Source organism: Leopardus geoffroyi, chromosome D2 (assembly GCF_018350155.1).
Source record: "Leopardus geoffroyi isolate Oge1 chromosome D2, O.geoffroyi_Oge1_pat1.0, whole genome shotgun sequence".
NCBI classification, from domain to species: Eukaryota; Metazoa; Chordata; class Mammalia; order Carnivora; family Felidae; genus Leopardus; species Leopardus geoffroyi.
Window position 1 is genome coordinate 66,136,235 of NC_059334.1, and position 23,859 is coordinate 66,160,093.

General features: G+C 39.6%; 1 protein-coding gene across 1 annotated transcript in view; it reads right to left on the minus strand.

Moving 5' to 3' along the window:
* The window catches only part of LOC123577308 (translation initiation factor IF-2-like), a 160,360-nt gene that overhangs the window by 52,095 nt on the left and 84,406 nt on the right, over window positions 1–23,859 (minus strand). The window contains exons 5-7 of the mRNA XM_045439394.1: window positions 18,226–18,361; window positions 17,538–17,694; window positions 16,432–16,585 (exon numbers count right to left, since the gene is read on the minus strand). The gene's annotated coding sequence lies outside the window, so the exon portion shown is untranslated. The remainder of the gene's footprint in view (window positions 1–16,431; window positions 16,586–17,537; window positions 17,695–18,225; window positions 18,362–23,859) is intronic.

Here is a 23,859-nt window from a genome sequence, read left to right on the forward strand (position 1 = left end):
AATAATTCCTAATGTGAACTATGATTGATAATCATGTGCTAACATTGGTTCATGGACTGTAGCAAATGCACACTGTGTTGTGGGATATCAAATGTGAAGGAGCCCGCATTGTGAAGAGGAGAGGTTATGTGGGTACTCTCATTCTGCTCAATTTTTTTTTTGTGACTCTAAAACTGCTCTAAAAATAAAATCTATTACTTAAGAAAAAAAAAGAATGAGGTAGATTTGCAACATAGGTCTAAACAAAAAAAAAAAAAAATGAAATCTATTGTCAGGGTAAAAGTAAGCAAGTTGCTTAATATTCAATGTATGAACTGATTTTTCTGGGTGGGTGTCTCTGTTGAAACATTATTTTTATAAATACATACACAATCATTTTGTAAGCTCCTGAAAACATCAAAAGGAAAAAAAAACTAGTTAATGGTGGGTATCTATAAGTGGTAATTTAATAATGGGTGATTGTCACATTAGATATTATAATTTATATTGCTAGATACTTATTATTATCAAGTATGTGTTGCTTTTGTAGTCAGAAAAAAAGTGGAATAAGAAAAGCAAACAAGGATTACAATCAAATACAAGTGTTTAAGGCAACACCTGAGTTTTCTCTTCAAGTTGGGGCAGGGTGGGATACCCCTGGAATTTTTGTCCCTCTGGTTCCTGTTCTCCTGTTTGGGGCCCAGTTTTTCTGCTGGGTGTCAGCTCTACCTACATTGGCTGTGTCCCTCTCCCTTGGGAAAACTGGGCACATGCTCATGAAACCTGCCTCTTATTTCCCGAATGTTCCAGGAAACACAGACAGTGAGCAAAGAGCCCCGAGGCCCACCTGCATTTCTTGCAAGGGACAACACTTCAAAGGAGGGGGACCCCACTTTGCTGTGTCTCCTGTTCTGCTGGATGCCAAGTACCTCTACCTGCCACCCACAAAATCTAACAACCCCACAACACTGAGGGGACAGAAAACATCCATTCCTCTTGCAGGCAGCACAACAAAGAAAAGAGAAGCTATTCTTATTTTCAAGCAGCCCACACTTCTGAATGTCTTTAAATGTGGAGAAGAGAGAAGGCTTTCCCTATCTCTCTCCCACTTCTCCTTCTCAAACTTTCTCTCTTCCTTGCTTTTTTATAAGATAATTCTTATCTATTATTTTTGTCTGCATTAGGACCAAAGTTAGAGGGTTAAAGGATCTGGCCTCTCTGGTTGTTGAAATCATACCACAGGAAAAGGTAAGAACCTAGAACTTTTATTCCTCTCTACCACAGCCTACCACTATGAGGACACCTGTCCCCAGATACAGGCATCCTCACTACTGGGACCAGGTCGTTGTGGGAGGTGACTTTTCATCTTTCCTAATAGGCACAAGAGATACACCATTAGCAGTTTCTCATCTGCACAAACAGAAACCTGTGTCCTCAGAAAAGTCTGGACAATGTTGGAAACATCCCAGCACACCAGGCCCAATAAGGTTGTTCCTCTGGGCTGGAGATAAAACACATATGGAGTAAGGCTGTGTCTGGGCTTAGCCATTTGTTGTGGCTTTTGAGAATTCTACTGAGACTAAGCAACTACAAGTTTCTGCTTGGTTTTATTTTGATTTAACAGTTCACCATATGCTATTGCCTCAAATCAGCCAGGCCCCATAGGTGATAACACATAGTTTTTATCCATTCCACAAGGGTAGTATTGGCCCATGATGGAGGCAGCAGCTGGTTCGCTATGAGTGGCAGTGCCTTTGGGGAGATGTGGGTGACTTCTTTCAAAAATTATCACTTCTATATTGGAGAAAACCCCTTCCATCAGTCTTGCTACAGGTTTATGAAACTACGCCTTTCCAGTCATGTGATTTTGACAGTTACCAAAGACGAAACAATTCTTTAAGCAAAGCCCAGTATCTAAGACACTAATACTCCTTGGAAATATAGGTGTGGGGCAGGGTAAAGCGATTGTCTTTCAGGCTAAGTTGATGGCCTAGGAATCTTTTATTGTGTATGATTTTTTTGTGTAATTTTGTGATTTTATTGTATAAGATCCATTTCTTAAATTTACCTGACAAAATTCACTGGAGACTTTTAAAAAACAGATTTCTAGTCCCCTATCTTGGTGATTGGTCTATAAGTCTGCAGAGAAGTGGGGTATTGCCCCTTTTCAATTTCCCCAGAAGACCTATCTGATTATATGGGAGTGAATCCTTTGTGCTCCCAGGGCTATGCTCGAACAAGCAAGGGAGCCTCAGATTTTGTCATTGGAAAACTTATCTGGGATTCCTTGGTTTCCACCTGGGGATTCAAGTGCATTGAAAGTTTTCTTTCTGACACTGAAAGACAGCAATTTCTTGATACTTGAATTTCCTTGATTTCCTAGATCAAGGGAAAGTCTTCCTATTGAGGAAAGGGGTCACTCAAGCCCTTGCTGGATCCAATGTGTATAAGTAAATGAAACAAACCCAAACCTCTTGTTAATCAGATACATCACCAGCATGGCATTTTAAATTTGAATATGTGAACTGTAGACACACACAAATCAACCATGTTTTTCAGCTTTCCAGCTCTAACAGGACTTGATCTATGTCTTGTTAACTCTGCCCAATTAGGAAACGAAGAATGGGGTGAAGAGATTACCCCAACACCTGGGAAAGAAAATCCTCCAGCAGGAATCTACAAGTGTTGCCTTTTCCCAATTTCCATTTCTCAAAGAGCAACTCCTAAAAACTGGCTGCAAATTAAGGATTACAATAAGGGCTAATTCATTAAATAAATTTTAGTGTATATTCATTCAATATTATGATGCAATCCTTATAATGATAATACTTATAAATAATCGGTAATGGCACAGGAAAAGACAATATAATATTCGGTAAGAGAGCAAAATGTAGGACTACAGAACCACGTGTTGCATAATTTCAATAGTTACACATAAACACATAATCATATATGCAGACACATGATAAAGGTATAGGTATAAAAATATAATTTTACTTTTTTACAAAGAGATGGGTTACAAATGACTTCTATTTTATTCCTTAGATCTTTTCTTCTCTTGGGCTCTTTTTTTCCCTATAAATTTTTATTTCTAAAGGAAAACATAGTACCTTTGCACAGCTATAATACTGAATAGAATGTCTGATTATACTTTATAATCCCAGTCATAAATGTAACTTTTAGGAGTCAGCATTTATGATATTCAGAATTACAGCCTATACTAGGTAACAAGAACTCCTAAGTTGATGATGCTATGTAAGTGACCAGTTTTCCTAATATATACATTATTTCATATATATATATATGAACACATACATGTATACATTTCTTACATATGTATGTATACATAAAGATGTATATATTTGCTTCAGCTCCTTTCACCTATTTTTTTAAACATATCTATGGCATTTTAAAAATTAATTATTTTTAAATTTACATCCAAGTTAGCATATAGTGCAACAATGATTTCAATAGATTCCTTAATGCCTCTTACCCATTTAGCCTATCCCCCCTCCCACAACCCCTCCAGTCACCCTCTGTTTGTTCTCTATATTTAAGAGTCTCTTATGTTTTTGTTCTCTCCCTGTTTTTATATCATTTTTGCTCCCCTTCCTTTATGTTCATGTTTTGTATCTTAAATTCCTCATATGAGTGAAGTCATTAGTAACTATTAATAACACTGCTCCCAGGGAACTTCAAGAAAAGTTTTATAACCAATGACACAAGGACCCCTAAGAAAGTTCAGGAACACCCCACACCATGCAGTCGATCCAGATGAGAACCCCAAAGGCAGGGCAGGCAAAGAAGCTAAAAAGATGACTTAATAACCAGTTAGAAAAATTGTGGTGGTATTTTTTACAGTAGTTTTCAATAGAGAGAATACCTTTGGGATAAAATGTATTGTTGAGTCCAGAGAAGAGACGGAGACAGAGACCAGCAGGTAAAAGTTACTGCAGGGTTCATATTTGGGCCCGGCCCAGTCTACGGAAGAACTTTCTAACAATCAAAGCTTCTGAGGAGGGCAGCTCCCCAGCCAGAGCTCAGGCTGACGCTGCAGGATCATTTGCCCAGGATGCCAGTAAGCTGGTGGCTGCCTGCAGCAGACAAATGCGGCGTTGAGTAGCATGTAAGCTCTGGGACCCTGTGCTTTCAGATTCACAAAGTTGAGATTTTATTTGATCAAGCAAACAGGACAGGCATGACTACTCGCATCATCCGGATGAGCAATCTGAAGCTCAGAGACATTTACTGAAGGCCCAAAGTCACACAGCTGGAGTGGCAGAACCACACACCATCAGTGCTGGGAGCACCGGCTCGTGCACTCAAATACCAAGGCCGATGTACACAGCCAGGATGCCAATAACTCAAAGATCCAGGGAGACAGACCCTTGAGGGGTAAACAGGAAGGAAAAATGGCGACTTCCCCTCAACCTTTGGTGTCTGTGACTGGATTACACTCCGCAGGGAGCTTTCTCCTGTGTCATCTGACACACAGTTTGCCAGGAAAAAAGAGTCGCGGCTGAAGCCACAGTCCAATCTGAAGTTCTGTTTTCTGAGAGGCACTCTGAACTCCCCCAGAGGGCTCAGGGAGACTCCTCCAGGAGGCAGCCCTACTTGTCTTCACTTGGTCTGAGGTTGGGGGTGGGAGCTGCTGAAACAAGAAGGGGCAGACCATGTGTTTCCAGTTGGATGAAGAAAAGCTTGATGCCCCGAGTGAGAACATGAGCCTGCCATAAGGGAAGTAGGAACCTACTGCCTCTGTTTCCAGAAAAAAAGGCTGCTCACAGCTATAAGGCTCCTTAGAAAATTTATGAAGCATTCCTGACCAAAAACAACAACAACAACAAATAAAAAAAAAACAAAAAAAAAAAACAAGCCCAGGAGCAGAGGAGAAGACGAGAGAGGAGGGGTGGTCGTCTCCATTCTTGGGTTTCTGGCAGTTTGGCCCCAGACTGTAGTTGTTGTTATTGTTTTTTTTTGCTGCTGCTCTGCCAACAAGAGGAATCAGGGCACAGGTGGTGGAGAGAGAGGAAAACAAAATCAGATAAAATAAATCCAGGAGCACTAGATAGATTTCTTTTTCTTCCGAGAACTTCCGTGGCTTTAACACTGTATTAGCTGTGGACTCAGCCTGGGTGGCTCAGTCTGTTAAGAGTCTGACTCTTGGTTTCAGCTCAGGTCATGATGTCACACTTGCGGAGATCGAGCCCCTTATCAGACTCTGCACTGAGCCTGCTTGGGATTCTCTCTCTCTCCTTGTCTTTCTGCCCCTGCCCTGTTCACTCTCTCTGTATCTCTCTCTCAAAAGAAATAAATAAACATTTAAAAAAATAGCGTACTGAGAATTCTGATTTTCCATGATTGGTGATTTCATTCAAGTGAAGTCTAAGAAGAAATAAAAATCATTCGATTAACATTTATTGAGCACGTAGCATGTGACAGGTACTCTCTAGAACATTTTCCACATGTTGGTTCACATCAGCCTCTTGAAGATCATATGAGATGGCTTTTATTATCATTATGCTTATTTTACAGATGAGGAAACAGACACAAAGAAGGTTCCTCAGCCAGTCCCAGGTTTTAGACTAAATTTACTATTGATTAAATAGTAGAGCGGAGATTCAAACTCGAGCAGTCTCACTCAAAGCCTAAGTTTCACTAGACTGCAGTATTGTGCTAATAGCCCAGATGAGGGAATTAAATGCTCAAGAAAGGTTATGTAACTTGCCCAAAGTTACACATGAATGAAATTGAGCTTAAAATTCTTGTATTCTAGGATGAGGTCGGACAATTGTCCCCTGGCCTAAAAAGAATATCCTGGACCAGTACTCACAAATCACAACCATTAGCATTTCGTGAAGCTTCTTGAACAAAATGGCTTAGGAAAAATTGATGTAGATGATGAGCCAAACATTTACTGGACATCTACAGTGAGTCAGGCCCTCACTGCATCAGCCATTGTCCTAAGTTATGGATCGCTCTCAATCAACTTGGGAAACGGTATGTTTATGTCCTTACTCATGGAAAGGAAGCACCATATTTGAGGTCACAGAGCCAGTTAACAGTAGAGAAAGATGAATCAGCTCTCCTGAATCAGCCCAGGTCCCTCCACTTCACATTTCAATTTACCTCTTGCAATGGAAAAGAGAGTTCTTGAAACAACACAATTTCTAAAGCATTTAAATGTGAGTCTTAACACTTTGACCTTAACAGAGGCTGATAAAATTTTTTGAAATGTCCTAGCCTTTAAAAATTAATTAAATGGAGCTCATAAATGGGATAAGCCTGACTCTACAATGATGAGATGCTTTACTCTCCCTCATATAATTTTACTGATGCTTGCCATCACTTTTCATGAAAACAATGTCCTTCTTCTCAAGGAAGCAAGTTGGTTTCTCTAAGGTATGGTTTCCATGTTACCTTCTCATAGACACTGAGGAACCCAAAATCCAGAGACTAAGTAAAATTGGTGGAGGCAAGCCTTTTCAAAAGGAATAGAACAGATTCATTTTTTTAATCAAAATGAGCCTCTGGAGATAGATAGATAGATAGATAGATAGATAGATAGATAGATAAGATAAGATAGGTAATAGGAAGGAAGGAAGGAAGGAAGGAAGGAAGGAAGGAAGGAAGGAAGGAAGGAAGAAAAAAAGAAAGAAAAATATGGATCACACAAGTAGCTGTTGCTATGGTAGGAATGAACTCAGCCAGTCCTTGGCACTTAAGGAATTACCAATGTCACAGGGATAGTTTCAGTAAAGTTCTGAAGTCAGTCAGCAGCACGAGCAGTTCTGTGATGTCAAGACAGTGTAAAACAGCAATCTGTTTTCAGAAGAACTGGATTTGACCGGAAGCCACCTACTCATGCTAGAATGGCAAGAGATTCACTGGCAGACACCTGGATATTCAGAGATGCCGAGCCTTGGGGTGACCTTGCCATACAGCCTGAGATAGAAAATAAGACCTTGTGGGATTCTGTTAAAAGTTCATCAGTGAGAGAAAAGTCCCTGCTTTACCTAAATAGCCCTGATACTTTTTGTTGACTATTACTATTAACGGAAGCTCCTCAATTCAATCAAAAGGCATGCTTTTACAAAGACAGTTTAGCTTATTTCTTAGGTTTTTCCACCAGTCACATTTATAACCTCCAGTGGGAATGGAGCATTAAAGGTCATTAACGGTGAGGCACCAGCCAAATCACTGATGATCAGGAACACATTCTCTATGTTCCTTATACACCACTTTGCACCCTCTCAGTCTCCCACATCGAGACCCAAACCTCATCTTCAGTTCTCTCCTGAGATGCTTAAATAAAGAAGAACTTTGAGGAAGCAAGATGTGAGAGAAGAAAATCAGCAATGAAGGGGCAGCCTTCATTTCTCATTCACTTACTAATTCATTGCAGATTGAATAAATGAACCTCTCACTTGTAAGATTCCAGGACACTTGTTAATTTAAGGGACTAATAGTCTATGGGGGTGGGGCAAAAGATTTTGAAGGGTTTCTTTATTAACTTTCTAACATAAAAAGTTCTCTTGGCTGTAGAATTAGCATGTGCATCTTACAGACTTTTATGAGAATTGAGACATTAGGATATTTCAAGAAAGGGTGGAAAAGCACAAATGATTCCATTAGTAGTAGGCTCAGTATATAACTGGCTGAGCAGTTGTAGCTAGAGCTCAGGTTATTCGCCAATTCTCTTGACAGAACTTATTTAAGGATTACCGCAGCCTGATTCACATATTTTCCTTGATCATTTGAACTAATCATGTATACCTCATTCAGGAAGCTTCAGAGAGATGGTCAGATGATACAAGGAATCAAGAGTGGCAGCTCATCTCTGTGCCACCATGAAGAGTTGATGAGTTTAAAATGAACCACTGTGGGGTCACTAAATTTGGGGATTGCTTTGCTCATGACAATACTGGTTGAGTCTCTGATCTACACCTTAATTTTTTCCAGAAAGCACTTGTAGGAAAACACTTGTGATTTGTATTTGATGTCCAAGATGGACTTTATAGGTAAACCACATGTTTATTCAGCACACAAGACTCAATCAAGCAACAGAAAATCCCCCATATCAAAAGCCTCTGTATGGTCACCACTGATTCAAAATATTGCAGTGAGGACAGAAGCCAGAGGAGACTGCACTTTTGTAAACAAGTTAAACAAGCTGAAGTCATGAATGCACATGAACATATGTAAACACACACACACACACACACACACACACACACACACACACACAGTTGCCCTGGGTGGTATTGGGGCTTCACCTGCCTTGCAAGGTACAAATACAGGCAGAGTACAGCAGGCTAGAGCAGCCTTTCTACCACCTTACAGGCAAACCCAAATCCAGCACCCCTAATTCATCCCCTATCACAACACATATTGCCATTGGCCACACAATTGCCATACATGGAAATATGTGCATTACCTGCCTTGACTCTTCCTTTTCCCACCTTCCTTCCTAGATCCCCCGTGGTTACTGGTTATAAATCCTAAAATCTGTATCAAATTTTTCCACTTTATCCTACATCCATCCATCTTTATAAGTAACTTGCTAATTCTGGCCACCATAACTTCCTACCTAAATTAGCCTTCTGACTATTCACCTTGCCTCTATTCTAAGAGATTTGTATGTCCAGTTTGCTCCACAAGACTTTTGCTGAATTCTGAGGATGTACAGGAACACAAAGAGGCAAACCTGCAGTCTTGCTGTAGTTAGAAAACGATCCACCACAGGTGCCTGGATGGCTCAATCAGTTAAGCTTCTGACATAGACTCATGTCATGATCTCATGGTCAGTGAGTTAGAGCCCCATGTTGGGCTCTGTGCTGATAGCTCAGAGCCTGGATTCTGTGGCTCCCTCTCTCTCTGTTCCTTTCCTGCTCATGCTCTCTCTCTCTCTCCCAAAAATAAAACAACACTAAAATAGAAAAAAAAAAAAAAAAAAGAAAAGGAAAGGAAAGAAAGGAAAAAAGCAACCCACCAGGAGGAGGAGGCAGAGGCCCAGAGCAGGGAACTCATGAAGGCCTTAGGAGGCATGGTGAATTGATACCGAGAATCTAAATCATATTTCACCTGGGAGCACATTCCAATATTGGTAAAAGCTAGAGTCTGAGGACCGGTCTGGACTGTTGGCAGAAAGCTACAGTTCCATAGTTGGCAGATAGACTAGCAGCCATTTCTGCTTTTTTACACTGCTGGAGTGACAAGGTTGGGGGTTTGGTGGACACCAAACCATAACCATTTTCCACCAAAAAAGGAAAGAAAAAAAGGAAGAAAAGGAGGGAAGGAAGGAAGGGAAGGGGAAGGGGAAGGGGAAGGGGAAGGGGAAGGGAAGGAGACAAGAGAAGAGTATCGCTTGGAGTAGAAGATCAAAGTTACGGGGCACTGGATGGCTCAATGGGTTGGGTGTCTGACTTCGGCTCAGGTCATGATCTCAGTTTGTGGGTTTGAGCCTTGCACTGGGCTCTGTGCTGACAGCTCAGAACCTGGAGCCTGCTTCAGATTCTGTGTCTCCCTCTCTCTCTGCCCCTCCCCCACTCACACCCTGTCTCTCAAAAATAAATAAATGTAAAAAAAAATTTAAAAAAAGATCAAAGCTAAGATGAACATCTGTGAAAAAAAATAAAAATTAATTTTGAACTGTTTTCTGGGGGTGAAGAAACCAGAGACACCAGGATTTCAGTAGAAAGCCATGGAGAATCACACCATGACAACAGGGGCTAGCCAAAAGAGACTGAATCTTACCAACGCTAAAACCCAGACAAAACCCAGATCAGTCCCTGATAAGACTAACGTGGTCTGCTCCCCATCCTATGATCCTAACAGAAGAAAAGGGAAACTTCTCTTTTGGAAACAATCATTTGTATTCTCTGAATTATTTTCTACGTTGTTTAGCATATAATAGAAGATTGCTAAACATGTGAAGATGGCCAATACAAAGACCTATGATGAAGCCATATAATTAAAATAATATGACATTAACATAAGGAAAACCAACTAATGGATCAGAATGGAGACACCAGAAAGACACTGATAAATATAAGTCAACACATTTATGGCAAAGGTCACTCAATAAAGAAAAAGGGAAACTGAGGGCCACAGAGAAAAGTCATGGGTATATGTATCTTTACTTTCATGTTATATCACACACAAAAATCTATTCAAGATGCATTATACATCGAAATGTGGAAGATAAAGTATTAAATAGTTTATAAGAAAATATAGGAAAACATTTTTGGTGACTTTGATGTAGTCTGGTTTTCTTAAACCAGTCCCTCAAGAGTTCTGAGCAGCAGTAACTATGCAGGAATAAATTACAGTCAAGAGGCTCTATACATTAAAAGGCACCCCTAGGATCGTGAAAAGTCAAATCACATGTAGGAAAATATATGTATGTATGACAAATGACTCAGCCAGATTTGATATACAACAACAAATATAACAAAAAACAAAAACTTCCAAAAAACAGTAAGAAAAAGACAGGAAACAGAATAAAATACAAAAGATTTGAATAAATAATTTGCAAAAAAAGAGATACGGACATCCAAATGAACAACAAACTTTAGTAGTAATCATGGAAACACTAAAATCAGTATGTAATCATATTCCATAATCAAAAGATAGATAAAATGAAAAAATGGAAAATATCAAGTGTTGGTATATGTGTAGTAACCAAAACTCTTATTTACTGCTGAAGTGAGTATAAATTGGTAGAATTACTTTGTAAAAATATTTAGTAGTATCTACTAAAGCTGGGCACAACTGCCCTCAGCATTGGAGATGGGTCCTCATGTTGACCAAATGACAAAGAAGAGAAGATTTATGTAAGGATAACTCATACTAATCTCAAATTATATAACTTCAAATAATTCACAAACAAATACAATATGAAAGAAACTCAAAAACATAATATTGAAAAAAGATGGGTATAAAAAAAGGACGTAGAATTAGATTCCATTTATACAAACTTTATATGAGGTTTAAAGCAAGTAAAATTAACTTATGCTATTTAAAGTCAAAACAGGTTATCCTAAGGGAAGGAACTGACTACTGACTATGGTGGGGCGGCTACGAGTCAAGCCTCTGGGGAGCTGCTAATGTTCTTTTCTTGACTAGAATGCTGGCTACACAGGTGTGTTCATTTATGAAAATCCTACAAGCAGCACAGTAACAATATGGACACTTTTCAATGTACACTTAAAAAAATTATTTGGTGGAAAGAAGAGATGGATAGGAGTCATTGGAGAAAAAAATAATTTTTACAAAGTCTGGTAAGAGTTAACTTTCTTCTTTGGGAGCAGCTCTGGGAAAGCTGGTAAGGTTAAAAATCAAGAGATAAGAGTACCTAACTTAGGTACTCTTACATTTATATGTATTTAACAGGTTGGCTGTAGATAATAATGATGTCATTCCCTGTTTCGAATACCATCATATTTCCCAGGGTAACAATAGTGCACTAAGAGAAAATGATAATGGACTTGTCATAATGGATCCCAACAGTGCATTGTTCAGGACACATGCCAAGAAAATGACAAATCATCCATTCCCATCTTGTATAAAAGGAGCAACATAACAAATATCACAACTCCCTCACAACATGCTAGTGAAATTCTACCGTGAAATGATGACAGAGCAAATGTTTAAGATTTAAGGCAAGTCTGTTTGGGAAGTCAGATTCTTTGGCCTAGTCAGAGACGTGATGCTCAAAAGGAAAAAGGAAATCAAACATGGCATTTAAAGACTGAGTCCCAAATGGCATGGACATAGAGGAGACTAAAAAGGAAGAATGACTCATCACATCCTGTTAAATGCACTAAGAACCACAAGGTGGACTTAGGTCTCATAAAAGGGAGGGGAAAATGGCTCTAGATATCCTTTCCTCTCCCAACAGTCCCTAGCTTGGCAAATCCCTAATCTTGTTCAAAGGCTAACTCAAATATCAATTCCTTATACCATCACTCCTTCCCTCTCCCACAGACGATAGTTGACTTCTCACCCATTTTTGTTCTCCCAGGACTTTGCACAATCTTCATTATACTTATTATGCACTTATCACTCTATAAATTGCATTTTTGGTGTCTGCATAGCTGTCTACTTCCTCTACTATGTAATTATGTAACCTCGGGGGCAAAGGCTACATCTTAACAATAGCACAATCATTTAAGATGTTTTAATAGTTTTATTAAAAAAGGAATACATACACATGGGGAAAAAAATCAAAACAGCACAGACAAATATAAAAGGAATGGATAAACAATTCCTCCCCATGATCTAGGCCCGTAGTCAGAAAACTTTTCTTGCAAAGGGCCAGATCGGAAGTATTTTAGGTGTTGCAGGGACATACAGTCACTGTCCTAGCTACTCAAATCTGCCGGTGCATCAAAAAACAGCTAAAGATGATATGCAAAAACGAATGAATGTGGTGGTGTTCCAATCAAACTTTACTTTGGAAAACAGGCAGCAAACCAAATTTGTTCCAGGGGACATAGGCTGCCCGCCCCTGTAGTGCGCAATGGTCTCATGTCCCAAATTAACAACTGTTAAAAGTTTCTTATAAAATGTATTGTTGGTTGAGTGTACCCTTTATGCAGCCCTGCTAAACAAAATGCACCTTTTAAAGACAGCAAAAATGCACAGTGATTGACCTGTGCTAGTTTCTTCAAAGAGGAAAAAAAAATCCTAAGTCACTTTGTTTTTCGCCATAAAGAAGAATAAGCATGTGTGGTTAGGTAAGCTACCGACTACCTTTGTTGAGCATCTACAGAGTCAAAAAAGAAAACAAATACATCCAAGTCTTTGGGGCCCCCACATCTCGTCAAATGTACAGTTTTCACCAGGAATGAAATTACTAATTCTAGTTGTATGCCCAGATGTGCCTATAAAATTAACCCTCTGGACATCTAAATTACAACATAAGCTCGAACAGTCTAGGCTTTCGTGGGCTGCCAGAATCTAACCACTATGGTGAATACTGTTTCAAAAGTAAAACCCATTCCAAGACAAAGGAGAAAAAAATCGAAATACCCTTCTCTTTGTAAAGTCAGAAGTCACATGCACACACCTTCAAAAGGGGACTGTGGTGGCTACTGGTTACCCTGAGCCCCACAATCTGGCATATGTGTCGGGACTTTTAGTAGTAAGACATGGTACCTATGAAAAGAAAACTAGAACTCATACTAACACTTAAAAAAACAAACAAACTCATGAGTAGGAAAAGTTCTAGTCAGTGTAAGATCAAGTTCTACTCTGGAACTTGTCAAAACACTGATGAATTACAAGTTCTACCTTGTCACTGGATTTGCTCAGTTTCTCACTCTGCCTCTGATTCTCTCTTTGGTTCTCTTGGTCTCCATGCTTCTGACATAGCCTCTTTGCCCCGCTCCCTCTCCCTCCCTCCTGCTTCTCCCTCTCTCTCACTTTGGTTCTATCATAGTCTTTTGGTCTTTCTCTTTCTCTTTCTCTACCTCAGCCCCTCTCTACCTTCTCTTTCTCTTTCCCTTTGTCTGAGGTTGCCTTTGATTTAAACAATTCAATCAGCCACGTTCTTTTCCACAGCCACGTGACACCTTCTAATGACTCACGTTCATGGGTAAGGAGTTTCAGGTAGAATATGAATGCCTGACTCACAATGTATACATATGGTTAACGGTGTGCAGTGTAAGTGTGTGTATGTATATGAATATGTATGTGTAGGTAAACACGTAGATGAATGTCAAGATCAAGTGAATGTCTGAGATTTAAATTGAGATACATTTTTTCTTTGTTGGGATTACAGGTCCCCAGAATGTCTAGTGTATTGTATACAGTCTTGGTGCAAGTAACTCTGTCTCTTTTCTAATTAAAGAAACTGATGAGGAAAGGCCCAGAATGTCTGCTATCACACAATCAAGAAGAAAAAACACAAAGTGACCTTACTACCTCTTTCATCAAAACTATCTACGAACACTAGTTATTGGAGAGAGATTTTTCTGGGGTCAAATTTAGGTTCCTTGAATGAAGCATAATGAAGCTTATAAGGTTCATAATCTTTTTTGTTAAGTTTAAAATATTTTGGGGGGTGCCTGGATGACTCAGTTGGTTAAACGTCTGACTCCTGATTTTGGCCTAGGTCATGATCTCACAGTTTGTGAGTCTGAGTCCCCTGTTAGGCTCCACAATGATAGCACAGAGCCTTCTAGGAATTCTCTCTCCCGCTCTCTCTGCCCCTACCCCACTCATGCTTTCTCTCTCTGTCTCAAAATAAATAAACTTAAAAAAAATTAATTAAAAAATAAAATATTTTAAGTAACAGAAATAGCATATATTCATAGAAGAATCACCAAAAACCCCACAATTTAAATGATAGTTAAAAAGCCATAATCAATAACATTTTAGTCCTATTTTTCCAAATTTTTATACATTTTATTTCTTTTACAAAAATAGAATTGTATTCAACAAAGTATACTGAGCCTCTATTATGTACCAGATGCCCTGTTATATATTTAAGATATATACACAACAGACAAAGATTTCTACCTTCATGGAACTTAAAATCCTACTATTTTAAAATTTTATGTTTTTAACTTTTGCTTTGCTGTGTAAATTTGCTAAGACATTAAATACAGGTCTACAATACATTTAATGGCTGTATAATATTTTATTACATTCATGCACAAGGTCATGGGTATTCTTGCTTTTGAGGACCAAGAAAAGTCCAAAAAAAAAAAAACAAAAACAAAAACAAAAACAAAATCCAAAATCACCCAGCAAGAATTTAGCAAGTATTCACTCTCAGTGAATAGGTATAAATGCTGTGAGGGCTATATAGAAAAAAAGAACAAAAACACTTTTTAAAGATAAGGAAGGGGAGACACATGGGTGGTTCAGTCAACTAAGTGGATGACACTTGATTTGGGGTTAGGTTATGATCTCATGGTTGTGAGCTCGAGCCCCATGTCAAGCTCCACACTAGGTATGGAGCCTGCTTAAGATCCTCCCTCTCTCTCTCTCTCTCTCTTTCTCTCTCTCCCTCCCTCCCTCCTCCCTCCCTCTGTTTCTCCCTTGCTGGCATGCATGTGGGCACTCTTTCTCTCTAAAAAAAAAAAAAAAAAAAAAAAAAAAAAAAGAGAGAGAGATGACCTCAGTGCTCTAAGATGTGAAAATGGACAAAGGAGACAGCATAATTATAGATGAGAGATAATATATATTACATATCTGCTAAGTGGACATTGTGGACATTAGATATACTATGATGAGTGTTATTAATTGAATGACAGTAACAACAATAAATAATAATAATAATAATAATAATAATAATAATAGATCTAATGTTTATTACCATGTGCCAGGTACTGTGTTAAGGGCTATATGTTTACCAACCCATTTACAACTGTAACAACCCTTTAAGAGGGGTTAGGAAGAACCCTTTAAGAAGAATATTTTTACATATGAGGAAACAGAGGCATAGAGTAAGTTATTTTCATGAAGTCACAGAGCTAATAAATGATAAAGCAGTATTTCAAACCCAAGAAGCCTTTTCCAAAGTCTTTGCTACCGATCAATATGTTATAGTTAAAAGAGTACACCGTATTTTATCCTTAGAACACAAATCTTGTTTATGTGGATAACCAAGAAAGATGGTACCAAGATGGTCCCACTACAAAATGGGAATGTAATTACAAAATTACAAAACTACAAAATGAAGTATTTGTTTCAACAGTAGAAAAACTGCTTCCCAGGGAAAAATATCGTCTTTCCTCTTTCTGACACCTTATGTGTACATTATCATCTGTCCACCAGCCTGTTTCAGAGGGTCTTACCCCACTGTATTCATATTCCTTTAAGAAGTTATTGAAAGCTGTGGACCTCAATTCTTTCCAGAAAAAAAAAAAAGTACACACAATGTGTAGGCAAGCTCAGAAAGTTCGTGGAAGCCTATAGAAGAATCCTCTAGGGAAATGTTTTTCAAACTTTAGTGTTAGTAAGAATCATTTGGAGGTTATTAAAACATAAATATCCTTGCTCACTCCCCTACACCCATCAACAGAATGAACACTAATTCTACAGGCAAAATTTACTTAAAACACCCCAGATTATTTAAATGTGGGGCCTGAGGACCATCCCTGAATGTAGTTTTGGTTGCCAGTTGGAGAACCCAAGGCTGCCCAGTTCAATATCCCTCCACCTACCCAGCAACATGAAGGGAAGGACGAGTACAGAGTAGAGCAGTGTTTCCAAACCAGCGTGACAAAAGTGCCTTGATTCTAATCTAGAGAGTGTGCGAAGTGAAGAGTTAAACAGAGACCTGTGACCTTTCAAACAGGCAAGCCCTGGGTCAGATGACCCATGAGTTTGGGTTCCCGTGTCCTCTCTCATCCTAATTAGGGAAGATGCCTAGAACCATCAAGCCTTCAGCTATCGGGAAGCCTTCAGCTATTGGGCACAGCATGACTAGCCAATTACCTGATAACACGTCTCAGTAGCCTCATGTTGAAGTGAGTGTCCATGTTGTCCATGATGTCTCTCTAGGGTCAGCGGCCAGCAGGAAGAATCAAACGTCATCTTCCACGTATTCATTCTTCCTGGAGAGCAAGCCGGAGATGGTATGTTGGTGACGCTACATGTGGCATGCATAGGAATGGGTGGACATCATGAAAAGAAGAAAAAGAGGTCAACAACCGGAGAACAGAGTAACGTGTAGGCAATACCTGTCCTTCTCATCTCTGAGGACTATGATGATAATAAACTGAAGTATATGACAAAATTCTTCCAAAGCGAAGCATTTTGAACAGTAAAAGGCACATTACTGATATAAGGTAGTATAAACATATTCAGTAGATCTCAGCAGAAACAGAGACATGACAGCTTTGATGTACATGTAAAAGTACAGGTAGGATTTCCTACAAGAGTATTCAGGTCCTTTTATTCCTACCCGGATTTTAGAGTAAGCCCTATTCTTTCAGTATAACCTCACGTAGTTAAGATTTCACCTTTGTTTCTTGCCAAGCTTCAACTATTGCATCTGTAGGGGCCGACAGCCAGCTGCTCCCAAATGTGCTACATTGACATATTGATTATTTTAAATAAAAGTTATCTGAGAGACATCCAGGGTTAAAAGAGCACTCTGATTGCCACCACCCCCACCCCAACACCTGCATTAGTCTCCAGAAAGCAAGAAATCTCCAATGTGAATGGGAGGTAAAGAGAATCTCTATCACCAGAGATAGGAAATTTGAGCCAAGGAGGTTTGAAACACAACCCTTGTTACTTTTTTACTATTTTACCGTCCCAGCCCAAATTCTGTTTAGAATTCTTTACTAACTGCAACTCCCATAGTTACATTTTCTTTTCCTGGCACTTCCTCACAGATTTATTGTCACTTTGTCGAGAAAGTATAAAAACTGTCTGCCCCGGTCATTTCTTGAAGTCTCAATATCATTACTGTGCCTCTGTGTGCACTGTGTTATTTTTTTTTATCCTGTTAATCTGCCTCATGTCAATTTAATTCCTAAACCAATTGGAAGCACGTTGGAGGAAAGAAGGAAACTTCTTCCTCTGTACACACGCACCTGATCTGAGTGGAGTGTGCACTCTGCAGTGGCCATCATCTTCCAAGGAGTCTGGTCCCTCCTCACTGGCCACAGCTCTTCCAGGCCATCCCCTCCGGCCATCGCAGGGATGACATGTGGCCAGTTTGCCTTTGGAGACACACGTGCATTCTTCATACTTTTGAGAGGTATGGGACAATAGTCAACATACACAGAGAGGAAAGTCACGGAATTGACTTTTAAAGATATAAAGCAAAGTGGCAGTTGGGTAGCCTGGCTCAGGATGTCTCTGACAGAGTTTACTAAATACGACAGTCTCTGTTTTGAAAACTGTGTTTGAGGAAAAAGTCAGGATAAAAAAAAAAGCAATGATATTCAAGATGAGATGTAAATGTTCAAATAAGGGCAATCGTACCTCTAAGGGATGGCATGGGTTTGTTTCTGTTTTTATTTTTGTTTTGGGGGAGACCGATTTTCAATTTCTCATTAGGCATGCAATATACCCATATTCATTCAAAACTGGTATTGTAGATTAAGGAATTTTAATCTGTCCTCTCCACATTTGCTCTTCAGTTCTTTTGCCTATCCCGAGCTATGGCTCTCTCACAACTCCCGTTTTAAAGTTCTCACTACTACTCATGATCCAATTTAAGTATCACCCTTGTCACAAGCCATCATAACCACCCCAGCCAGAAGGCCCCCGTCTCACCTTTACTTCCCTAGCAGTCCTGCCATCAGATGACCTGCTTCTTCCACAGTCTCGTATAAAGGTTCATGACTTTCTACACCATCTCACACACACTTCTTTATCGGTATCCTGAACATACCAGGTGCTCAGCAAATACCTGTAGAATGAAAAGTTAGTAAGACTATTTGCATAATGTTGTTAGTGTTGTCCCTGGCCCATAGTATTCCTTACATGTTAGCCATTACTCATACAAATAAGAAAACATTCTAAATACTTTTGTGCCTAATTCTACGGTTTTGTGTCCAATTCTATTCTATTCTATTCATATATTTTTTTTAAGATAAAGATGTGAATCATCCCCAGGGTCAATTTTTAAAAAAGCTTTTATTTAAATTCCAGTTAGTTAACAAACAATGTAATGTTAGTTTCAGGTATACAATATAGTGATTCATCACTTCCATACAACACCTGGTGCTCATCCTTAATCCCCATCACCCATTTAACACATCCTCCAACCCACCTCCCCTATAGTCAATATTTAATGATATAGAAGGTACAAGCAAATTCCAAAAAGAAGCTTAATTCCTATACTCAGATTACGCATTTTGTAGCTAAAGATTGCATGCTTGCCAACACAAAAGCAATATAAAACAAACTAGTATGTCTTTATGTCTTACTAGGAAAACCAGTACCTGATTTAAATAGTGGGTTTCAAATTTCAGGAATTTCTGTACACATATGTGTACGTGAATAAAAGGGAGATAGGTATCTCCTATCATGTGAAATAGAAGGTTTGCTCACTGTCAAGGACACAGATCAATCTATCATCCTTGTTTCCCCAAAACTTTACTCACAAGTACAAAGAGCTCAATACCCTCAAATGGAAGACACTAAAACATTGCCTCTGATCTGGGTGGAGCTCCAGAGAAAAAGCTGACTATGTGTCATCAGAAAGCAGAAAGGACATAGTCTAGATTCCTAGAGAGGAGATTCAAACCGGTCCATCTGCCTCCACATCTTATACTTTCTTCCTCTACAGCGTCTTGCTTTCCATGTCACAATGCACTAGCCTTCATAATTAGGGCCAGAGCCCTGATCAGAAAAGAAAAACTACAACTTTGTTAAAGAAAGTCAATTCTAGGGGCGCCTGGGTGGCGCGTCGGTTAAGCGTCCGACTTCAGCCAGGTCATGATCTCGCGGTCCGTGAGTTCGAGCCCCGCATCAGGCTCTGGGCTGATGGCTCAGAGCCTGGAGCCTGTTTCCGATTCTGTGTCTCCCTCTCTCTCTGACCCTCCCCCGTTCATGCTCTGTCTCTCTCTGTCCCGAAAATAAATAAACGTTGAAAAAAAAAAATTTAAAAAAAAGAAAGTCAATTCTACTAAAATTTAAATGTCAACTGAAAAAAAAATCTTATACAAATGATCACCAAACCTGGTTTTCACAGCCAATGTCCAGCTAAAATCTGATTTCTTGTTGATTCAGAAATGAATGAACTAAGACTAGAACTCAAAATTTTCCTATGAACTTGTGCTCAGTGAATCACTCAAGTGTTGACTTTTAAGGCTCTCTGAAGATGAAGAGAGGGGGCGCCTGGGTGGTTTAGTCTGTTGAGTGTTCGCCTCTTGGTTTCGGCTCAGGTCACGATCTCAGGGTTTGTTGGTTTGAGCCCCATGTCAGCCTGTTTGGGATTCTCTTATCTCCCTTTATCTCTGCCCCACCTCTCCTTGCTTGGTCTGTCTCTCAAAATAAGTTAAAAAATAAACTTTAAAGATGAAGAGGACAGTATGAGAACAACGTAATCACTATTGGAACTAAGGAATGAAATTTGCCAGGTATGTATTAAAAGCATTCCTTTTTCTCAAGATGGAGCATCCATAACCAGGATGTGCCTCTTCCTGAACTCCTCTGAAGTTAATTCATGACGCATAATTTTACAAACAGATCTTAACAGCCTCGGATTTCTATGGCCTACATTAAAATCCACAAGGCAGGCATTAATTTGGGAGTCAGATCAAAAAAGTTTCCAAATTGTGCTCTGTCCCTGACACTCAAGTAAGAGCCTGAACACGTGACTTATTCTTTCTGAACCATGGTTTCTTAGTTGGTGTAACATACGTGATCATTTAAGCCTCACAAAATTTGTGAATTTTTTTTAAATGATGAATATAATGCATTTTCAAAAAAAAAAATACTGTCCTGGTTTAATTGCCAAGGTTGTGTTGATACATGTCAGGTCTAAAAACAGCTGAAGGAGAAGACATACATGTCAAAAAGCCAGATGGTCATGCAATTTGATAAATGCAGCATTAATATCATCATAATGGCATAAGTTATGTATGCAGAGGACTGTCTGAGCAACGTTGCCAGTGAGAAAGAGATGGGGGTAAGAAACTGAAACATACAATTATATTCAGCATAAAAATGTGAGGAAAAGATATTAATGCTTACCACATACTTACCAAGAATTTCATCGGGATTAATGAACTTGTGCTAGTTAGCATTTTGAAACTCGGTGGAACAAAGAATAATACACACAACACACCCCAGCAGGCAGTGAACAGAATCATATAAAGTTAGATCATGTATAAAATAAGTTGTGCAGAAGCAATACGTTCCTGCTCCTGACAAATGATCTGTTCGGCATCTTGCATGCTACAATATTCCCTCATTTGGTCCAAATCTTGCCATGGTTCTCATCAAAAAAGTCTTGCCTGTATGCCAAGGCTGCAAATGTCAATACCTGAATTTAAATAATGGCTCAAAATCTTGAAAATTCCTCTGAACTCACTCTCTCAATCCCCCTCTCTCTGTCTCATATGTGCGCACACACGCAGACACACACATATACATAATAAAGAAAGGACTGATCACGTGCAAGGCAAAAGGTACATCCTCAAATGGCTGTCCCAAGAGCATCAGCAAAATGCACAGAAAGTAGACAGGAAGAAGAGGAAAAGGAGGTAAGAAAACCATTCAGAATTTTTGGAAAGTTATGTGGGCAGTCTATAATCACCATACCTTTGACTCAGGTGTTAGTATAACCATTAGTCTTTCTACGGCTTTTAGCTAAAGATCGGAAAGAGACAGATCCAGAGGACGTGTGACACCTATGCCCCACTTCTTTCTGGGGGGAGGAAATCAAAGTGGCAAATCATGACCTTCTGATTTTGTTTTCATATTTGGGGTTGATGAACTGTTGTTCCCTTTAATGATCTGAGAGAAAGAAAAGTGTTGGAAGTAGCAGCGACACACGTGTTTAGGACTTGACAACAACAATGCCCTTTCATGTGCGTCAAGATGTGTCATTCTGTCGATTAATCCTGATTGGCACTGACCTTGCTTTACAGATGAGAAATCGAAAGTCAGATTGTGTCAATTTGCCCAAGGTACGTGACAAATAAATAGGGCTAGAATTCAAATCTCTCCTCTGTTTTTCATTTCACCAAGTTGCCTCCATTTGAGAGATTACTTCCGATTCTACACACTCCAATTCACAAAAATAATGTTTATCTCCCCCAAGATGCTGAAACACATATATCTGGCTAGATGAAACTGATTATTACCTCTGCTCCTGAGGACAGAGAGAGAGAGAGAGAGAGCGAGTGAGCGAGTGAGCGCGAAGGTATGGGGTGTGTGGGGGGTTAAGATTAAGAAATGACAGACTTCAATCAAGAGAAAGCTCACGAGTTAGCAGAATTTGAGTGCTCAAACACTGACAGCCACCATACCTATTACTTACTACAATAAGTAACCTTAGTAGACTTCCTTCCTGCACATAACCCATCCAAGATTTGAAAAACATTGTCCCTATATGACTTGTAATCATCAGCATCTGACCATGCTTGCAACACACACACACACACACACACAAACACACACACACACACACACACACACACACACCCAGGCAATACATCTTAGTAAGTCCTTAAATACACAAGTATCTGGTTTGCCAAAGATGCTTTTTCCCCCTCTCTCATTCTGTTTGAAATCTTTCAGGACGAGGTAAGGGATAATTTGCAGCTTGGATAACAATATGTATTTCTAGACCAAAGTTCTTTACTTCGTACTGGATGTGTTTGAAACTTCCATTTACAGCGAGAAATTCTGAGTTAACTACTTGAAGAAGGAAGAAAGTTTTAACAATTTCAAATTTAAGCAGAATGAATAATTTTAGTGGTAATGATACTAAGGATGTGTGATTGTTAAAGAAGGCAGGGAGAGCAAAGGTCTCCAGGAGCTCCATGGAAATTATCTCTGCTGCAACTGTTGAAGTAAACGTGTATATGAACAACATATGAACTGGAACCTGTGTCCTCAAGGCTACACACTAGGGTATTCTGGATGCTCTCAGGACAGGGCTATGAAATACTAAATGTTGTTACTGTGATCTGCATCAATACATTTAAAAAAAATGTTTAACGTTTATTTTTTGAAAGAGAAGAGGGTGTGAGCCAGGGAGGGGCAGAGAGAGAGAGAGAATCCCAAGCAGGCTCCATGCTGCCAGCACAGAACCCAATGTGGGGCTTGAACTCACGAACCATGAGATCATAATCTGAGCGGAAATCAAGAGTGGGACGCTTAACCAACTGAGCCACCCAGAGGCCCCTGCATCAGTACATTCTAAACCCATGTCCCACAGAATTCCTAATGAACAGATTTTATCTTACAATACTCGAAACTTCCATTTCAGAAGCTCACAATGTGCCTAACTAAAGTACCACGTCTCTGGGAAGGCTTCTGGCAATTATTTTACAAATGAAAACACAGTAGTAGGTGCTAACCAGGATAATCTATGCATATTTCAAAGAGCAATCTCTCTGTTTCCTGATTAAATCCACCACTCACTTATGTTTATTTTTGGTGTGCCCTTGTTCCTAATGTTCTCAATGTCTGCTTGATGGTAGCCTAGAAAACTTTTACACACTTTGTAAATGGTTTCTAATTGTAAACACCAAAGCTGTTGTTTTCTCTGCCCACGAGTTTCCAGGTTCACTTTAAATCGACAGCTCTGACACTGAGGAGCGGCAGATTTATTCCCCAAATTCTAAAACGTCCTCTGACATGGCCAAAAGTCACTGGCTTTCATCCCAAGCCCACCACACATACTGTCCCCAGTGTCAGCCTCCTGTGATCTATGGATCCCTTCACCTCATAAAGAATGGTCAATCCTTTATGTATGCTCTTCACCAAAGGAGGGCACACAGTGGGGGAGGACAGGGGGCTGCTGTCACTGGTGTACTGATGTTTCTAGGACTGGATCACACTGGAAAACAATCAACCATTCTCCAGCTGCAAAAGCCCCAGCTCTAAACACACACACACACACACACACACACACACACACACACGCGCGCGCGCGCTCTTAGAAGGTCGTGCAGACTCTCTCTGTAACTTACATCTATCTCCTGAATGCCCAGAGGGAGGGACTGCACCAAAGGACAATGCCTGTCACTGCAGTTCTCCACTTTCAATTCCCTTACTAATAATTCATCTTGTACTTACTGGAGCCATGAGTAAGTTTGCAGCAAGTACAAGGGAAATCCTTCCTGAGAATGTCAGAGTGCCCTAAAAGTTAACCCTCTCACCCCCACATCCCAGGTACTTAATAACAAATCCACTCTTTGGGCTTCAGACCATGGTGACAGAGTGTAG